The sequence below is a fragment of the Rhinopithecus roxellana genome, chromosome 8 (assembly GCF_007565055.1).
Source record: "Rhinopithecus roxellana isolate Shanxi Qingling chromosome 8, ASM756505v1, whole genome shotgun sequence".
Lineage (NCBI taxonomy): Eukaryota > Metazoa > Chordata > Mammalia > Primates > Cercopithecidae > Rhinopithecus > Rhinopithecus roxellana.
Window position 1 is genome coordinate 18908018 of NC_044556.1, and position 17233 is coordinate 18925250.

The 17233-nt window shown below is 49.5% G+C and overlaps 1 protein-coding gene across 10 annotated transcripts in view; it reads left to right on the top strand.

Annotated features, from left to right (window-relative positions):
* GATAD2A (GATA zinc finger domain containing 2A) overlaps positions 1 to 17233 on the top strand; it is a 130978-nt gene that overhangs the window by 40178 nt on the left and 73567 nt on the right. For 5 of the 10 annotated variants that reach the window (XM_030935482.1, XM_030935476.1, XM_030935474.1 and 2 more), the window contains exon 2: positions 12610 to 12698. The exons of the other annotated variants lie outside the window; for them this stretch is intronic. The gene's annotated coding sequence lies outside the window, so the exon portion shown is untranslated. The remainder of the gene's footprint in view (positions 1 to 12609; positions 12699 to 17233) is intronic. 10 annotated transcript variants of the gene reach the window in all.

Consider the following 17233-nt stretch of genomic DNA (forward strand, 5'->3'; position numbering starts at 1 on the left):
TCCCTGCTTGCTCCCTGGAAGCTGGCTGTTGGGCCACACAAGCAGAACTCCTCCTAGCTGGCAGGGCCCCATGTCCACCTGGCACCTCCTTTCCCCAAGCCTCAGTGTCCCTTCTGTGACATCTAAGACTTCAGGGAGGCGTTGCTTCCTCCATCTTGGCCTCAGTTTATCCTGTAAGTGCTGGGGGTGGTGGTGAGGACAGTTGACAGTTCTGTGAAACACTCTGAGGAGCCCTTGCTGTTCTGGCATCTTCCAATCACACTTTTATTGTCTGATACTATGCATTGTCAAGGAGATGTGGAGTATGTGTACAGCCTTGCATTTTTCTATTCCTTTTTTTTTTTTTTTTGAGATGGAGTCTGGCTCTATCACCCAGGCTGGAGTGCAGTGGCACGATCTCGGCTCACTGCAAGCTCCGCCTCCCGGGTTCACGCCATTCTCCTGCCTCAGCCTCTCAAGTAGCTGGGACTACAGGCACCCACCACCATGCCTGGCTAATTTTTTGTATTTTCAGTAGAGATGGGTTTCACTGTGTTAGCCAGGATGGTCTCGATCTCCTGAACTCGTGATCTGTCCGCCTTGGCCTCCCAAAGTGTTGGGATTACAGGCGTGAGCCACCGCGCCCGGACTTTTGTTTGTTTTTGAGAAAGGATTTCGCTGTCACCCAGGCTGACGTGCAGTGGCACAAAAATAGCTCACTGAAGCCTTGACTTCCTGGGCTCAAATGATCTTCCAACCTCAACCTCCCGAGTGGCTGGGATTGCAGGTGCGCACCACCACGCCCAACTAATTTTAAAATATTTTGTAGAGATAGGGTCCCACTGTGTTGCCTAGGCTGGTCTCAAACGCCTGGGCTCAAAGCCATCCTCCTGTCTTTGTCTCCCAAAGTGCTGGGGTTACAGGCATGAGCCACCACACTTGGCCCATTTCTCTCTTAATTGACGTATGCGGTGGCAACTGAGATTTGCTGATAGATGTTGCCATTGTTAATAGTTTCTTTGTTCATACTTTGCAGCATTTCAGTCATCACATGATTTTTGTGATGGCTGTGGTGCATCATCAGTTTGCAGCAGTGATGAAGCTTCTGGGACTAAGAACCAGCTTGTTGGCCTGGTCCTTGGGCAAGGCCCTGAGAGTCCTGGGCTGAATGCCCCCCTGTGCTGACCACGTGGCCTTAGCCAGGGCCATTGGTGCCATGGCATGGTTGGTGGATGGCTTCAGCCAAGTCTGAGAATTTACCGAATTGACTGTTTGATTTGGCAGCTGATGGTCAGAGAAATTCAATTATGTCTCTTAGCAAAGGAAGCTTGGTGGATTTCTAGAATTCTGTGTTGTAGAGGGGGTGGGGGATGGCGTGAGCAGAATGAATGCGAAATGTGGGGGCTTGAGGTCTGCCAGGCCCTCCCACTTGCCCTAAACTGGACTTGGAGATGTCTGGAGGGTTGTGGGTGGACAGCACTGACCTTGCTGCTTGGCCGGTTGTTCCCAGCCACTCTGGATTTGGATCTAGGTGGACCCTATGGTATCCTAGAAACTACCTTTATCTTCTTTTCTTTGAAGAAACAGTGTCTCGCTCTGTCATCCTGGCCAGAGTGTAGTGGCATGATCATGGGTCACTGTAACCTTAAACTCCAGGGCTCAAGTGATCCTTCCACCTCGGCCTCCCGAGTAACTTGGGACTACAGGCATGTACCACCACAGCCAGCTAGTTTTTAAATTTTTTATAGAAACAGGGTCTCACTAGTTTGCTAGGGCTGGTCTTAAACTCTTGGGCTCAAGTGATCCTCCCACCTCAGCCTCCCAAAGGGCTGGGATTACAGGCATGAGCCACTGCACATGGCTTCGTAAGTTTTTGTTGTTGTTGTTTTTGATACAGGGTCTTGCTCTGTCATCCAGGCTGGAGTGGGTCTTGCTCTGTGGTCCAGGCTGGAGTGCAGTGGCGTGATCTTGGCTCACTGCACCCTCCACCTCCCAGGCTCAAGTGATTCTCCCGCCTCAGCGTCCTGAGTAGCTATGACCATAGGCATGAGCCAGCCTGCCCAGCTAATTTTTGTATTTTTTTGTAGAGACTGAGTTTTGCTCTTTTGCCCAGGCTGGTCTTGAACTCCTGAGATCAAGAGGTCCGCCGCCCCCCCTCAGTCTCTCAAAGTGCTGGGATTACAGGTGTGAGACACTGCCCCTGGCCTCCACGGAGTTTTTAAATTTTTTGTAGAGATGGGGGTCTCTCTATGTTGCTCAGGCTGGTGTCAAACTCCTGGCCTCAAGTGATCCTCCTGCCTCGGCCTCCCAGAGTGCTGGGATTACAGGCATGGGCCATCATGCCTGGCCTGGGGCTTTACTTTTGACCCTGTGACACACCTGTGGTTGGAGTTTGGGGCCTCAGAGGCAGTGACTGTGCTGTGCATTGGTGAAGGAAGCATCCTCACCTTTCCAGGAGGTTGCCCATATGACAGGTTAGGTGTTGTTCCTGCTTGAAAACCAAACTTGAGCTGGGTGTAGTGGCTTGTGCCTGTAATCCCAGCACTTTGGGAGGCTGAGGCAGGAGGATTACTTGAAGCTAGGAGTTTGAGACCATCCTGGGCAACATAGTGAGATCCCATCTCTACAAAAAATAAAAAAGGTGTGGTGCAGTCAATGACACCTATAATCCCATCCCTTTTGGAGGCCAAAGTGGGAGGATTGCTTGAGGCCAGGAGTTCGAGACTATCCTGGGCAACAATTAAAAAAACAAAACAAAACAAAAAAACCCAAATTTGAGAAAACTTGCCATAAGAATAGAGTAACTGGAGGTTTTATTTCTTGGCATGAAGTGAACAAAACTCAGCCACTGACTGTAAAACTAATACAATTGGTTGAAACATTGCAGTGTGGGGAGGCTACTTGGGTGGCAATTTGTTGGGGATAAGGCTGGCTGTCATCAGAACCTTCTGTGGGCATTCTCCTACGATGGAGGCAGTGTCTTCTGCCAGATGGAGCCTTTTGGGATCTTCCCAAATTTTTCTGTTTTGACTGGTCCTGGTCATTCAGCTGTTCCCCCCATCTCCCCTTTATTAGAGTCATCCCAAGAGGACTCTGCTTTGTGGTCACAGGTCACACAGGTGCATATGCAAAGGAGACGGCCTGTTGAGAGATGAATGAGGTGGGAGCCCTAGATTGTTGTTTACCCCCTTTCCCCTTACTCTATTCAGGAGCACTTGACCAAGCCATAATTAGCGTGCTTTGCACATTTCCAATCTGAAATGATTGGCAAAGAAATGCCTGCTCTCTTGTTCCAGTTGGGTACCTCAGGCAGGGTCACTGGGCATTTTGTTTTTCACCCAGCATCTGTGGACTCAGCCATACACCGGCCTGGCAGACAGCTCCCCAGTGCAGCAACTCCCATGGACCTGGCTCGGTCTACAGGGTAGGCAGGCTTGGAGCTCAGAACTTGACGGGGGACATAGTGGTTTTCTTTTTCTTTCTTTCTTTTTTTTTCCTGAGACAAGGTCTGGCTCTGTCGCCCAGGCTGGACTGCAGTGGCTCAATGTCTCCTCACTGCATCCTTCATCTCCTGGGCTTAAGGTATCTTCTCATCTCAGCCTCTAATGTAGCTGGGACTGCAGGTGCTCTGCTACGCCTGGCTAATTTTTGTATTTTTTGTAGGGATGGGGTTTTGCTATGTTGCCCAAGCTGGTCTCAAACTTGTGAGCTCAAGCAATCCATCCACCTTGTTCTCCCAAAGTGCTGGGATTACAGGCAGGAGCCACTACACCTGATCCCTGCAGACATAGTGGTTTTCTTTTTAATGACGTTAATTAGTAGGGGCACTATGGGTGGGTTGTCTGGAGTCTCCCTTGTCTAGAGTTAGATGTGATGGGAGCTCAGGGCTCATACCCAGCTGTGGGTCCATATAAGGCTCCCTGTGTCTAGCTTGGGTGCTCCAGGGAGTGGATTTGGGATGTCTCTGGCTTCTATTACACAAACTTAGAGGAAAAGTTTGTGCCCTCGAGCTAGTCCATCTCCATTCACACAACAAGCATTCCTTGGCTTATGGCTGTGAGACAAGGCTAGAGTCCCCAGGAGGTAGAGTTCTTCTGCAGCTAAGAGCTGGGATCAGGCTGGCAGACTTGTCCATCTGTGGTATAATGTGTGGATGCTGCTGTTATCTAACCATTCCTTGTGTTTCCAGTGCTTTTTATTTTTTATTTTTTTGAGACAGAATCTTGCTCTGTTGTCCAGGCTGGAATACAGAGATGCAATCTCAGCTCACTGCAACCTCCACCTCCTGGGTTCCAGTGATTCTTGTGCCTCAGCCTCCCGAGTAGCTAAGACTACAGGCACCACCACCCCCCCCAGCAAATTTTTTTTTTTTTTTGTATTTTTAATGGAGATGAGCTTTCACTATGTTGCACAGGCAGGTCTCGAACTTCTGGCCTCAAGCGATCCACCCGCCTCAGCCTCCCAAAGTGCTGGGATTATAGGCGTGAGCCACTGTGCCAGCCTCCAATGCTTTCTTTGTGCAGCTTTTTTGGGAAGCTGAGGGAAGAACTAGTTGGTAGTGAAGCACGTCAGGGGCATGGCTGAGCTGGGGAGCAGAATTTCAGAACCATGCTTTGTTTGGCACCATGGGTATACCAGGCTTTTTTTCTGTACACGCTTTGGCCCCAAAGGGTGAGTGATGTGTGTGGCTCTGCCTTGAGGACATTATGCTGAGTAAGAGAAGTCAGGCTCAAAAAGACACACTTATGATTGCACATATATGAGGTTACTAGACTCTCAAATTCTTTTTTTTTTTTTTTTTTTGAGACGGAGTCTTGCTCTGCCGCCCAGGCTGGAGTGCAGTGGCCGGATCTCAGCTCACTGCAAGCTCCGCCTCCCGGGTTCACGCCATTCTCCTGTCTCAGCCTCCCGAGTAGCTGGGACTACAGGTGCCCGCCTCGTCGCCCGGCTAGTTTTTTGTATTTTTTAGTAGAGACGGGGTTTCACCATATTAGCCAGGATGGTCTCGATCTCCTGACCTCATGATCCGCCCGTCTCGGCCTCCCAAAGTGCTGGGATTACAGGCTTGAGCCACCGCGCCCGGCCGACTCTCAAATTCTTAAAGACAGAAGGAGGAAGTGGGGTTGCCAGGGGTTGGGGACAGGGAGATGAGAGTGAGTATTTAATGGGGATAGAGTTTCAGCTGGGGAAGATGGAAAAGTTCTGGAGATGGAAGGATGATGGTTGCACAACAGTATGACTGCACCTAATGCCACTGAACTGTGCACTTAAAATGGTTTAGATGTAAATTTTGTGTACGTTTTACCACAATAAAAAAAAAATTGAACCTTTCTGAATTCAGAAATATTCTATACCTTTATGACAGATTGTATTCTGTTCTCTCAGAATTAGCTTGGGGACAAGGGGACAAAGGGACAAAGGCACCCACACTCATTGCCTACATTGTGCTAAGTACTGGGGGGTTAAAGAATTGCACGTGGTTGGCCGGGCGCGGTGGCTCAAGCCTGTAATCCCAGCACTTTGGGAGGCCGAGACGGGTGGATCACGAGGTCAGGAGATCGAGACCATCCTGGCTAACACGGTGAAACCCCGTCTCTACTAAAAAATACAAAAAACTAGCCGGGCGAGGTGGCGGATGCCTGTAGTCCCAGCTACTCGGGAGGCTGAGGCAGGAGAATGACGTAAACCCGGGAGGCGGAGCTTGCAGTGAGCTGAGATCCGGCCACTGCACTCCAGCCTGGGCGAAAGAGCGAGACTCCGTCTCAAAAAAAAAAAAAAAAAATTGCACGTGGTTCTAGAAGTCTCTTAATGACATCATTTGGGATCACAATGTTGGAATGCGGATATTCTATAGGTTTTCTTCAGTCCCTGGACAGGTGGGGTGATCCTAGGACCCCTGAAATCTTTAGGGGATTTAGGGAGAAACAGTGTCCAGGAACATCTGAGGTCTTTCTTTTCTTTTTCTTTTCCTTTTTCTTTTCTTTTCTTTTTTTGAGATGGAGTCTCATTCTGTGGCCAGGCTGGAGTGCAGTGGCGTGATCTTGGCTCACTGCAATCTTTGCCTCCCGGGTTCAAGCGATTCTCTTGCCTCAGGCTACTGAGTAGCTGCGACTACAGGCATGTGTCACAACACCCAGCTAATTTTTGTATTTTTGTAGAGACATTTTTAGTATTTTTAGTATTTTTAGGGTTTCACCATGTTGGCCAGGATGGACTCGATCTCCTGACTTCGTGATCCACCTACCTCGGCCTCTCAAAGTGCTGGGATTACAGGTGTGAGCCACTGTGCCCAGCCTTGAAGGTATTTCTTGTTTTCCTGTATCTGTTTGTCAGTGAGTTTCCTTTAATACAGTAGTGTGTTGGTATTTTTATTTTTATTTTGAGATCAGTTTCTAGATCTTCAGTATTAGCGGATAAATCATTTCCTCTTTTGTTCTTGTGACGTTTTCTTCTGGTGTCCTTTAATACTGCAACACATCAGGCATCTGAAATACTAAACACTTAAATGTATCAAACACTTCCTAAGGCCTCAGCATCATCTACACGTAGACATTTAGTGTCTGGGCATTTAAGATCTACGGTCAATAGGTAGTTTAGGACTGCTGTGTGCACTGCGCAGGCGGCTGCTGGGAGCCTGGGTGGAAACAGTAAGAGGAGCATCCAGATAGAGGTGGGAATATTTTGAGGAACGACATTAATCATAGTAATAAAAGAAAGAAGTAGTTGCTTCTGTTTGAGAAGCTGCCTGGTACCAGGGCCTGTCGCTGGGTTCTCAGGATGGTCTGGAGACCTGAGGGGAGTTCCAGGCAGCCAGGCAGGCTCCCTGGGAGGGCATTGGGCCCACTGTTGAACTGCCGGAGAGCCAGACTGGGCAGAATGTGCTAGGAGGAAGCTCGTGAGCATTTGGGATGGTTTGGAGGGAGACCTGGAGTGCCAAGGAGGGAGGCAGGTGTGGTGGTGGAGTCGGAACTTTCCAGAGGGCAGGACTCTGGACCCGCATGAGAACTGTGAGTGGGGGTTTTAGGGTGGGACCCAGCCTCTGCCATAAGAAAGGAGATGGGGAGTGCAGAGTGTGGGCGCCACTGACACTGGGGCAGCTCTCAATTCTCAGTGGTGGCCCGAGGGAAGCCCTTCAGACACAGGGTCCCCAAAGCTCCCCAAATAGCATGCCAGGGGTGGGGCAGGAGGGGATATTGGTCCCACCCCGAAGCCCTGGACTCACCCCAGGGGCTGTGCACGTGGCTGTGGTCTTGCCTATCTCCATGTGGCTTCTTCCTGGCACTGATTCACTATTTTAGTTAAAGACAGCATTTGTACTTTTTTTTTTGCCTCTCGCCAGTGGTAGAAACTTCTTTGTTGGGTCCTGACAACTTGCGGAGGTCCCCATTTTGTAGTCTCCTCCTCCATACCTATTTGGGTGTTGGATGCGGTGATGCGCAAGCGCCCTGTGTCCATGGAGCGTGGAGCCTTTGGGAAGTGGCATGCTCGATTTCAAGTAGCAAGTTTCAGCAAAAAGTTCCAGCATAGTGGTCCATGGTGAGGGGCTGGTGGGGAGAGCTTGCCTGAGTAACAGGTGTTTGAACTCAAAGAATGGGTGGGAGCTAGGAGGGGCTCTCCTGGCCGTGGGAAAGACCTGGCACAGGGAGTAGGCAGGCGTGCTGGGTCTGAGGAATCAAGAAGTAGGCCAGGTGGTTGGAGTGGGAGCATGGAACGCGTATTCTTCTTCACGTGCATGTAGCTCATTCGCAGCTGAAGTGCGCCGAGCCTTGAAGGACGTGGTGAGATGCTGTGACGCTGGGGGGACCTGGGAAAATTAAGAAGGGCTGTGCTGGTTCATTATGGGCAGAAGATGGTGGAAGTGGAAGACAGCCAGTACATGCCTTAGGCTGCTGGCCTGCCCCTGCCTGTCTCCTCCCTCGAGGAGGCTGTGGTTCCCGTAGCTGAAGGAGGAGACAGGCAGGGGCAGACCAGGGGCCTACAACATGTACTGGCTGTCACCCTAATGGGAATCTCAATTTGAGAGCAGAGGTGGGAACTCCAGCCTCCAGTGCCAGCTCTGGTTGCCAGGGATGGGCTTGTGTGACCAACCTCACGATTGGCTCTTGGTTCTCCCGGGGCTGATTCTCCGCATCTCTAGTCTGCCAAGCCATACTCTTCCCCGCAGAGGGTTGATGGGGCCCTGTGCCTTGGGGAGAGCGGGGACTGCTCAGGGACCTACCTGAACACTTCAGTGTACCTCTCCCCTGACTTCTTGGCGGCAGCTTGCTGCTGTGGCCAGGGCTACCTCTGTCTTTTTACTGAGTAGCTCATCAGGCACAGTTTCCTCCTGATCTGCCTTCAGATCTCAGTATTGGGATTTGGGCCTTACTGTCTCTGTTGTTGTAGGTGGAAACAGCCATAGACAAGTGTGTTCTCAAGTACTGACATGGCTGTTTCCCAGAAATACTTTATTTACTAGGACAGGTGGCAGGCAGTAGTGTGCTGACCCCAGACTGGAAAACTGGATCTGTGGCCCCTGCTAATTCTTCTCCAGCCAGCCAGCACGTAGTATAACAGCCTGATTTCTGGGCTTCCTCAGGATGATCTGCTGTTGCCTTGCTTCAGTTTTTTCTTTTCTGATTGAGCTGGGGACTTCCCCACATTGATAGTTTGGTGGGACCATTAGCAGAAAGGGTCTGGGTGACGCTGTGAAGGGGGCATTCAGTTTGTGTGGGACTTAGGAGGGGGCGGGAGAAGGTGAATGATGGTGTTGGGTTTCACCTTAGATGTTGTTGGTCATGTCATGTTCCCAGGATTGGACTGGAGCCAAGCTGTAAGTCTTTGGGTGCAGAACTAGTTGAAAAATTCTAGAGACAGCATAAGTGTTTGGTGACTACAGATGGTGATAGGTCAGTGGGTCTGGGCCCAGGGAAGGGACAACGGGGCTTCCTGGGGGCACCTGGTAAAGCCTAGGCTTCCCGATCAGGTGCTGACAGCCCTGTACTGACAACCTCTGTACCTATGGCTGGTACAGAGACATCATCACTGTAGCAGCCATGGGTGCCACAACCCCAGCATCCCCGTAGAACCGGAGTTCCCCAGGTAGTGGCCAGTGTCAGGCCATGTGTCCTTCCCTCAAATTAAAAGGACCTCGCTTGCCTGAGCTTGAGAGGATAAAATGGCAAGAAAGGACTTCTGTTGCCCAAAGTGTAGTGACTTGATTTCATGTAAATTGCCATAGCTACCTTCTCACCAAGGCTGATCTTCCCTCAGTTTGAGAAGTCCTTGCCTTTGGGTGGGTTGTAGGGTAGGGTTGTGTGTGTGTGTAGTACCCAGGTGCAAGGTCAAAGCCAAACCATAATGATTTATCAAGGGAGTGGAAGAGTCACTTATGAACTGGTAATTGTGCACTTAAGGATTACTTGATACTGCTTTAAATGTATGGGTTGGAAATAAAAACAGTAAAAGCTCTCTGAACCCAGCCAGTGCAGGATGGATGGCAAAACAGTCCAAATGATAGATTAGTGGAAGGTGATTACAGTGTACTTTCAAGAAATGCCGCTAGTTGTGATCATGCTGAGTGGTCTTCTGCTTGGTCTCCTCCTTTGTGGATCTTGCACTGATTGTATTGCGGGGCTGCTGCAGTGGGCTCCTCAGATCGGCCCCTTCTCCTTCAGGATTAAACTACCCCTGCTTGTCCATTCAATAAATATTTATTAAGTGGCCTGGTGCGGTGGCTCACACCTGTAATCCCAGCACTTTGGGAGGCTGAGGCGGGTGGATCACACGGTCAGGAGTTTGAGACCAGTGTGGCCAATATGGTGAAACCCTGTCTCTACTAAAAATACAAAAATTAGCTGGGTGTGGTGGTACGTGCCTGTAGTCCCAGCTGCTTGGGAGGCTGAGGCAGGAGAATTGATTGAACCCAGGAGGCAGAGGTTGCAGTGAACTGTGATCGCGCCAGTACACTCTAGCCTGGACAACAGAGCCAATATGGGCTCAGGTGATCCTCCCACCTCAACTTCGAAAGTAGCTGGGACCACAGGTGCACGCCACCACACCCAGCTAATTTTTAAAATTTTTTTGTAGAGATGGGGTTTTGCCATATTAGCCAGACTGGTCTTGAACTCCTGAGCTCAATTGGTCTGCCTGCCTTGACCTCCCAAAGTGCTGGAATTACAGGTGTGAGCCACTGTGCCTGGCTTGCTTTCTTTTTTTTTTTTTTTGAGATGGAGTCTCGCTCTGTCCGCCAGGCTGGAGTGCAGTGGCCGGATCTCAGCTCACTGCAAGCTCCGCCTCCCGGGTTCACGCCATTCTCCTGCCTCAGCCTCCCGAGTAGCTGGGACTACAGGCACCTGCCACCTTGCCCGGCTAGTTTTTTGTATTTTTTAGTAGAGACGGGGTTTCACCATGTTAGCCAGGATGGTCTTGATCTCCTGACCTTGTGATCCGCCCGTCTCAGCCTCCCAAAGTGCTGGGATTACAGGCTTGAGCCACCGCGCCCGGCCTGTGCCTGGCCTTCTTTCATTTTTCTCATTGTTTCATTGTAGGTTCTTTATCCTTAAGTATTTCACCTTTTTTGTGCTAGTGTAAATGACTTTTTTCAGGTTTTGAGTTCTGATTGATTGGTGCCTGTGTGTAGAAACACAGCTGATTTTATATATATAGACCTTGATCCTGCAACAGATCCTCCAACAGCACAGGATACCTGCTTCTGAGGCTTTCCACCCTTGGGGCAGAGAGGCCTCGGATTGGCAGATACAAAATAATTAGGACTAACGCTGCTCATTGGGTTTCTCAGCCTGAGTGGGGCTAAAAAGAGTGGCAGAAAGGGTTCTTCCTGAGGAGCTAGCCCTGTGCCTCATTTAGGAGGTGCCCAGAGGTCTTTCCATGGAGTTCACCGGTGTTGTCCCGTCATTTTTGCAAGTTCTCCTGTGGGAGTGTTTCTCGCCATCCATCAGCTGTGAATTGCTGTGAACCCAGTTTAAAAATAAAGGTTTCGTATCAGAGCAAGCTCCTGGTAGTCATGTGGGTGCAAAGAATGACAACAGAAGTGATGTTGACACTATTTGGCAAGTACAACTGGGAGAACTGCTTGGGAGTCTAGGATTTGGCTGGTTCCTAAGGTTCAGCCTCTGGCCCACAGCCCTGGACGTCTGACGTCACAAAACGGAAGTGGAAGTCCGAGGTATTCTCTCTATGACCTTGGAAGAGAAGTTCCTGAACATTGTTGAGCCTTAGTTTTCCTGTCTGTAAGATAGGCAGCCTCTTCCTCTCTGGACAGCATCCCATGGGGATGACCATGACCTTTGGTTTTGGAGGTGAAGCCCTCTCAGTCTGGAGGGTGAAGTCTGCCCATTCCCAGGCACATCATGCCCTCATCTTGAGGATAAACGTAGTACTGCCTCCACCAGGAATGGTGGCTGGTTTCCCTGGGGTCCATGACAGAGAACATGATGGTGGGGAGGTTACATTTGGAGAATGAGACCTGGGTGAACCCTGGGTGCTGCCTGTGTGCTCTGTGACCCTGGGCAAGTTCCTGAAGATCAAACATATCAGATCCCTTATCTGTAAAATGGGCATGATCCAGGAACCTGCCTCTATGGTTGCCTTGGAGATTCAGAGATGCTATGGGAGCACAGTACCTGGAACTAAGTACCTATTAAATGTTAGGTGTTACTGTTTCTGGGTTGTTTTTTGAGACAGGGTCTCACTTTGTTGTCCAGGTTGGAGTGCAGTGGTGGGATCTTGGTTCACTGCAGCCTCAACCTCCCGGGCTTAGGTGATTCTCCCACCTCAGCCTCCCAAGTAGCTGGGACCATAGGCACACACCACCACACCTGGCTAAGTTTTGTATTTTTTTGTAGAGACAGAGTTTCACCGTGTTGCCTGGGCTGGTCTCAAACTGCTAGGCTCAAGCAATCATGCCTTGGCCTCTCAATGTGTTGGGACTACAGGCGTGAGCCACCGTACCTGGCCTATTTCTGTTTTTAATGTCATTACTGTTATAATAAAACCTTGGGCCAGGCACAGTGGTTCGTGCCTGTAATCCTAGCCCTTTGGGAGGCTGAGGTGGATATATCGCCTGAGGTCAGGGGTTTGAGACCAGCCTGGCCAACATGGTGAAACCCCATCTCTACTAAAAATACAAAAATTAGCCGGGCATAGTGGTGGGCACCTGTAGACCCAGCTACTCTAGAGGCTGAGGCGGGAGAAGCGTGTGAACGTAGGGGGCAGAGGTTGCAGTGAGCCGAAATTGTGCCACTTCATTCAAGCCTGGGCATAAGAGTGAAACTCCATCTGGGTGGGGCAGGGGCGGGAAACTTGAGCCATTTATCTGTATTCAGTAGTTGAAAGACAAAAATAATTGTATTTCATCATGTAGTTGCTTTTTATGTCACCATCTGTATTGGTGAAGACAGTGTCTGGGATGTTGGTGTTTATTGGTTAGCACTGTATTGTTTCATACCTCAGAGATCAGCAGAAATTTGTCTCCTCCTGTCCCCGTTGTGGAAGGTAGCTGAGGCAAAACTCTGGAAATCTGAAATTTTGCTATGTAATTCCAGCGGTTAGAGACATTTTAGAAATGCCAGTATGTTCCAGAAACCTTCCTTGGAAACACAGTGTTTCTTTCTCTGTCCTTCGCTTTAGGTTGGTCAGCACGTTGTCTCAAGTAGCCTTTTGACGTCGCTGTGGCCATGGCCAACTGGTAGGACCAGCACCCCATACCCCGAAGCCAGGTGAGTGCTTGGGGTATAGTGTCTGTGGAGTGAAGGTTCCACGCATTTAGCAGGCTTCGGTCAGCTTCTTGGACACTTTAAACTGAGTGCTGCTTCAGCCACCTGCTGGAGAAGATGGAGGGAGGCAGGCCCTCTGGGATTGCACACTGCGCCATCTGTATGGGGCTGCCTGGCCCTTCCCTTCAGGTCTCAGGGAAAAAGAAACCATTCTAATTGGTCATTCATTTGAAAACCCTAGCTCTAAATAAGATGAGCCTGTCCTCTCTGAGGGGCAGGGGCAGAGGATAATCCTGGCCAGTGGCCTTTGCCCTCTGGCCATTCCCATGATTTCCCAACACTGATAGATGCCGTTAGATTTTTTCCTTCATCACTGCGAAGCCCAGGGGCCCGTACTGGTTCTTGGAGCTGGTTGCGCTTACCTTGCCTCATGCCTCATGGCAAAGCTGAGCTTTTCCTGCTGCGTGGAGCTCTTACACGGAGACTGTCAAGAGCTGTCCAGACCTACCAGGGCATTGCTGGGTACCTTGGATTTTCTCTGTTACCATCAAGCCTGGTCAGTGATATTTTGGCCCAGGGCTACCTACCTGGAGAAGAATGCAAAACTGAAAGATGTCTTAGAACTTGGAGGCAGTCCCTGGGTCAGCTGCTCCATTTGATAGACAGGGACACACATGAGCCAGAGTTGACAGGTGACTTGCCTAGGGGTTCATGCCCCATTGAACAGGATCTTGCCGGCCACGCAATGTGAGATATGGCCGCTGTGCTGACCATGGCATAGAACAAGTGTTGCAATCAGTTTTGTGAGGTTTCAGCTCTTTTCTTCATATGGCAAGAAAATCTGGGCATGGGCAGGTGATTCGATTGTCAGGAAAACATTTCCAGAACGTCCTCCAAACAAAACAAAACTTTCCTGATGCCTACATTTTTGTTTTTTATGTTTTGAGACAGGGTCTCACTCTGTCACCCAGGCTGGAGTATAATGGCATAATCATAGCTCACTGCAGCCTCGAACTCCTGGGCTCAAGCTATCCTCCCCGCCTCAGGCTCCTGAATAGCTGGGAATACAGGCGTGTGCAACCACAACCAGCTAATTTTTGTATTTTTTGTAGAGACGGAGTTTGCTGTGTTGCCCAAGCTGGTCTTGAACTCCTGGCCTCAAGCAAGTCTCCCGCTTTGGCCTCCCAAAGTATTGGGCATACAAATTTTTGGGGGTGTAATTTGCATACCATACGAGTCACTCATTTAAAGTTTGCAATTCAGTTTTTTAAATATATTCAAGAGTTCTACAACTACCACATTTATTTAATTCCAGAACATTTTCTTTACCTCAAAAGGAAACAGCATGGTCATTTGCGGTCATTCCTCATCTTCCCCCCTCCCCTTTCTCCTGATGACCTCTAATCCACTTTCTGTCTTTGTTGATTTGCCTGTTGTGGACATTTATTGTAAGTGGACTCTTACACTTGTGTAAATGGCCTTTTGGGTCTGCCTTCTGTTAGTCAGCATGTTTTTGAGGTTCATCCACATTGTAAGCATGAATCAGTGCTTCCTTCTTTTTTATGGCTGAATGATACTCCATTATATGGATGAACCACATTTTGTTTATCCATTCATTCATTGATGGACATTTGAGTTGTTTCTACTTTTTTAGTTACTGTGAATAGTGCTACTTTTAACATTCGTGTACAAGCTTTTGTTTGAATACCTGTGTTGCGTTCTTCTTAGTATATACCTAAGGGTGCAGTTACTGTATCATATGATAACTTTCTGTTTTTCAGGAATTACCAGACTGTTATCCATGGTGTCTGCACTATTTTATGTTCCCTCACACTTAACACAGGGCTCTCAAAGCTCTTTGGAGACAAGTTCGGACTCTAAGTCTTTGCCAATTTCCTACAGAGAGTTGAGACTTGTCAGAGCCTATTACTTGGTGCTGTTATGCTGTAACTACTATTTGGGAGATGTCAGGCATTAACGGAGACAGAGAGGAGGACTAGGGACCCAGAGTCGCAAAGCCACATAGCTGTCATCATGTTTGCTCACCTCCTTTTTGGAGAAAGGGTCTTGCTGTGTCACCCAGACTGGAGTGCAGTGGTGTGTTCATGGCTCACTGAAGCCTCAACATCCTGGGCTCAAGCGATCTTCCCACCTCAGCCTCCCAAGTAGCTGGGACTACTGGGTGCGGGCCACTGTGCCCAGCTTGAGCTCATCTCCTTTGTTGAGGGGTAAGCACCCACAGCCAGCCCAGGGAAGCAAGCGACTGCCTCTTGTCCTGCAGCCCAGGGCATTGTCTGAGGGCAGCAGGGCTGGCTTTGGTTTCTCCCAGACCCCAGGCGGGGTACCCACCCCTCTGCCTGGTCCTTTCTTAACTCAGAAGCACATGGTCTGAGCAGTAGGTACTTGTTTAGTGAATAAATGAATGGAGGAGACCTCCTTCTTCTCTGTTGCCAGCCAGCAGGGAAGACCTAGCTGTAGCATTCAGGCAGTCAGTTTGGGAGTTCACAAGGGAATTTCCAGAGGTTGCCCCAGGTTTTCCTTTGACCTGTGCTTGAAGGGACTTGATAGAAGATAGAAAAGCACAGTCTATAAACAGTCGTGGCACACAATGCCTAGTGGTCAAACAGGCAGAAGCCACCCTTGAGTAATTATTTCTTCAGGATTTATAAATGTGTCAGCTTGTATGCACTTTTTGTTGTGGATGTGTAAGACAGCCCAGCATATTGATTGATTTTAGGTTTTCTCCACAAAATGCAAGTTTCACCTACTCTTGGGTGTGTCTCACTCAGCACCAGCCCACACTTGCTTTCATTGGAAATTATGGACTGTGATCGGCTGGACTGTCCCCATTCCTGTCACCCAGGACCACGTGGGCATGGTGGAGGGAGCAGGGCTGGAGGAGGGCTGGCCCTCGGTGTGCCCAGCAGCTCCTTTCCGTCCCTGAGGCACACAGTCTACACACAACACCCACTTGTGTGTACATTTATTCTTGCGGGCAGAGGGGCAGTCTTGCCTGCTCGTGGACTTGGTGTCTGCCCTTGAATTTGGCCTGTCAGGTCTTCTTTGTTAAACAGGCACACACTGCCTAGTGCTGGGTGTTAAGGATCAAAAATGGATGTGACCATGGAAAATCAGATTGCATCACAGGACAGGTAATGCACATGGGCCTTGACCAAGATGTGAATGATGCGCAGTCTTTCTGATATAAGAATCCTGCACGTTGGAGCACCATCAAGACATTTCTGACCTTTCAATTGGCAAGCACCTGGAGTGGAGACTGTTCTAGTGGTGTGAGTCAGGTAGTGCCATGGTAGTTGCTTCTGGAATTCACACCTCCTCTCGGGTATTTGCAACATCTAGCGCAAGGACAAGTGGCCAGGCACCGTGGCTCACACCTGTAATCCCAGCACTTTGGGAGGCTGAGGCAGGTGGATCATTTGAGGTTAGGAGTTCGAGACCAGCCTGGCCAACTAGGTGAAACCCCATCTTTACTAAAAGTACAAAATTAGCTGGGTGTGGTGGTGCACACTTGTAATCCCAGTTATCCGGAAGTCTGAGGCAGGAGAATCCCTTGAGCCCGGGAGGCGGAGGTTGCAGTGAGCCTAGATCATGCCACTGCACTCCAGCATGGGTGACAAAGTGAGATCCTATCTCAAAAAAACAAAAAAACAAAGGCATGTGTTTACTCTTTGCTCCAGCAAATCCACTTCTGGAAATGTGTCCCAAACATGGTTAGAAATAAGGAAGGATTGTGACAAGGATTGCGTTCATTACAACACTCCAGAAACAAACAAAGCTGTGGGAATGACTTAGATGTGTCAGTGGCTGGACTGGGCAACTCGTGGTGTTGGCTCTGCCTACAGGGTGGTGCCTGAGCCCTTGAGTGAAGGGAGGAGTAGGTGATGTCTTCATTTGTGGTGGTGACAGGATATCTAGTTGAAATGACAAGCAGAAAAAAGAACAATGTAAAGGAAGAAGAGATGGAGTGTGCTTGTCCCTTACCTAAGGAAAGGTAGGGGGATTTGCTTATCTTTTATTTTTACAAACCATAAAGAAACCGCATGGTCACCTTCAGGAGAAGGGATGGAGAGGGCACTGGAGCACTGGGAGACTTCTTCACGTGTCCTCTCTTTGTAGCATCATGTACAGGCTTTACACAATTATAAAACAAAAGCCAAGTGGTGGCAGTGGAGGGGGAAGCAATCCCTTAAGAACCAAAGACAGGCCAGGCGCGGTGGCTCAAGCCTGTAATCCCAGCACTTTGGGAGGCCTAGACGGGCGGATCATGAGGTCAGGAGATCGAGACCATCCTGGCTAACACGGTGAAACCCCATCTCTACTAAAAATACAAAAAATTAGCCGGGCGAGGTGGCGGGCGCCTGTAGTCCCAGCTACTCGGGAGGCTGAGGCAGGAGAATGGCGTGAACCCGGGAGGCGGAGCTTGCAGTGAGCTGAGATCCGGCCACTGCACTCCAGCCTGGGCGACAGAGCGAGACTCCGTCTCAGAAAAAAAAAAAAAAAAAAAAAAACCAAAGACA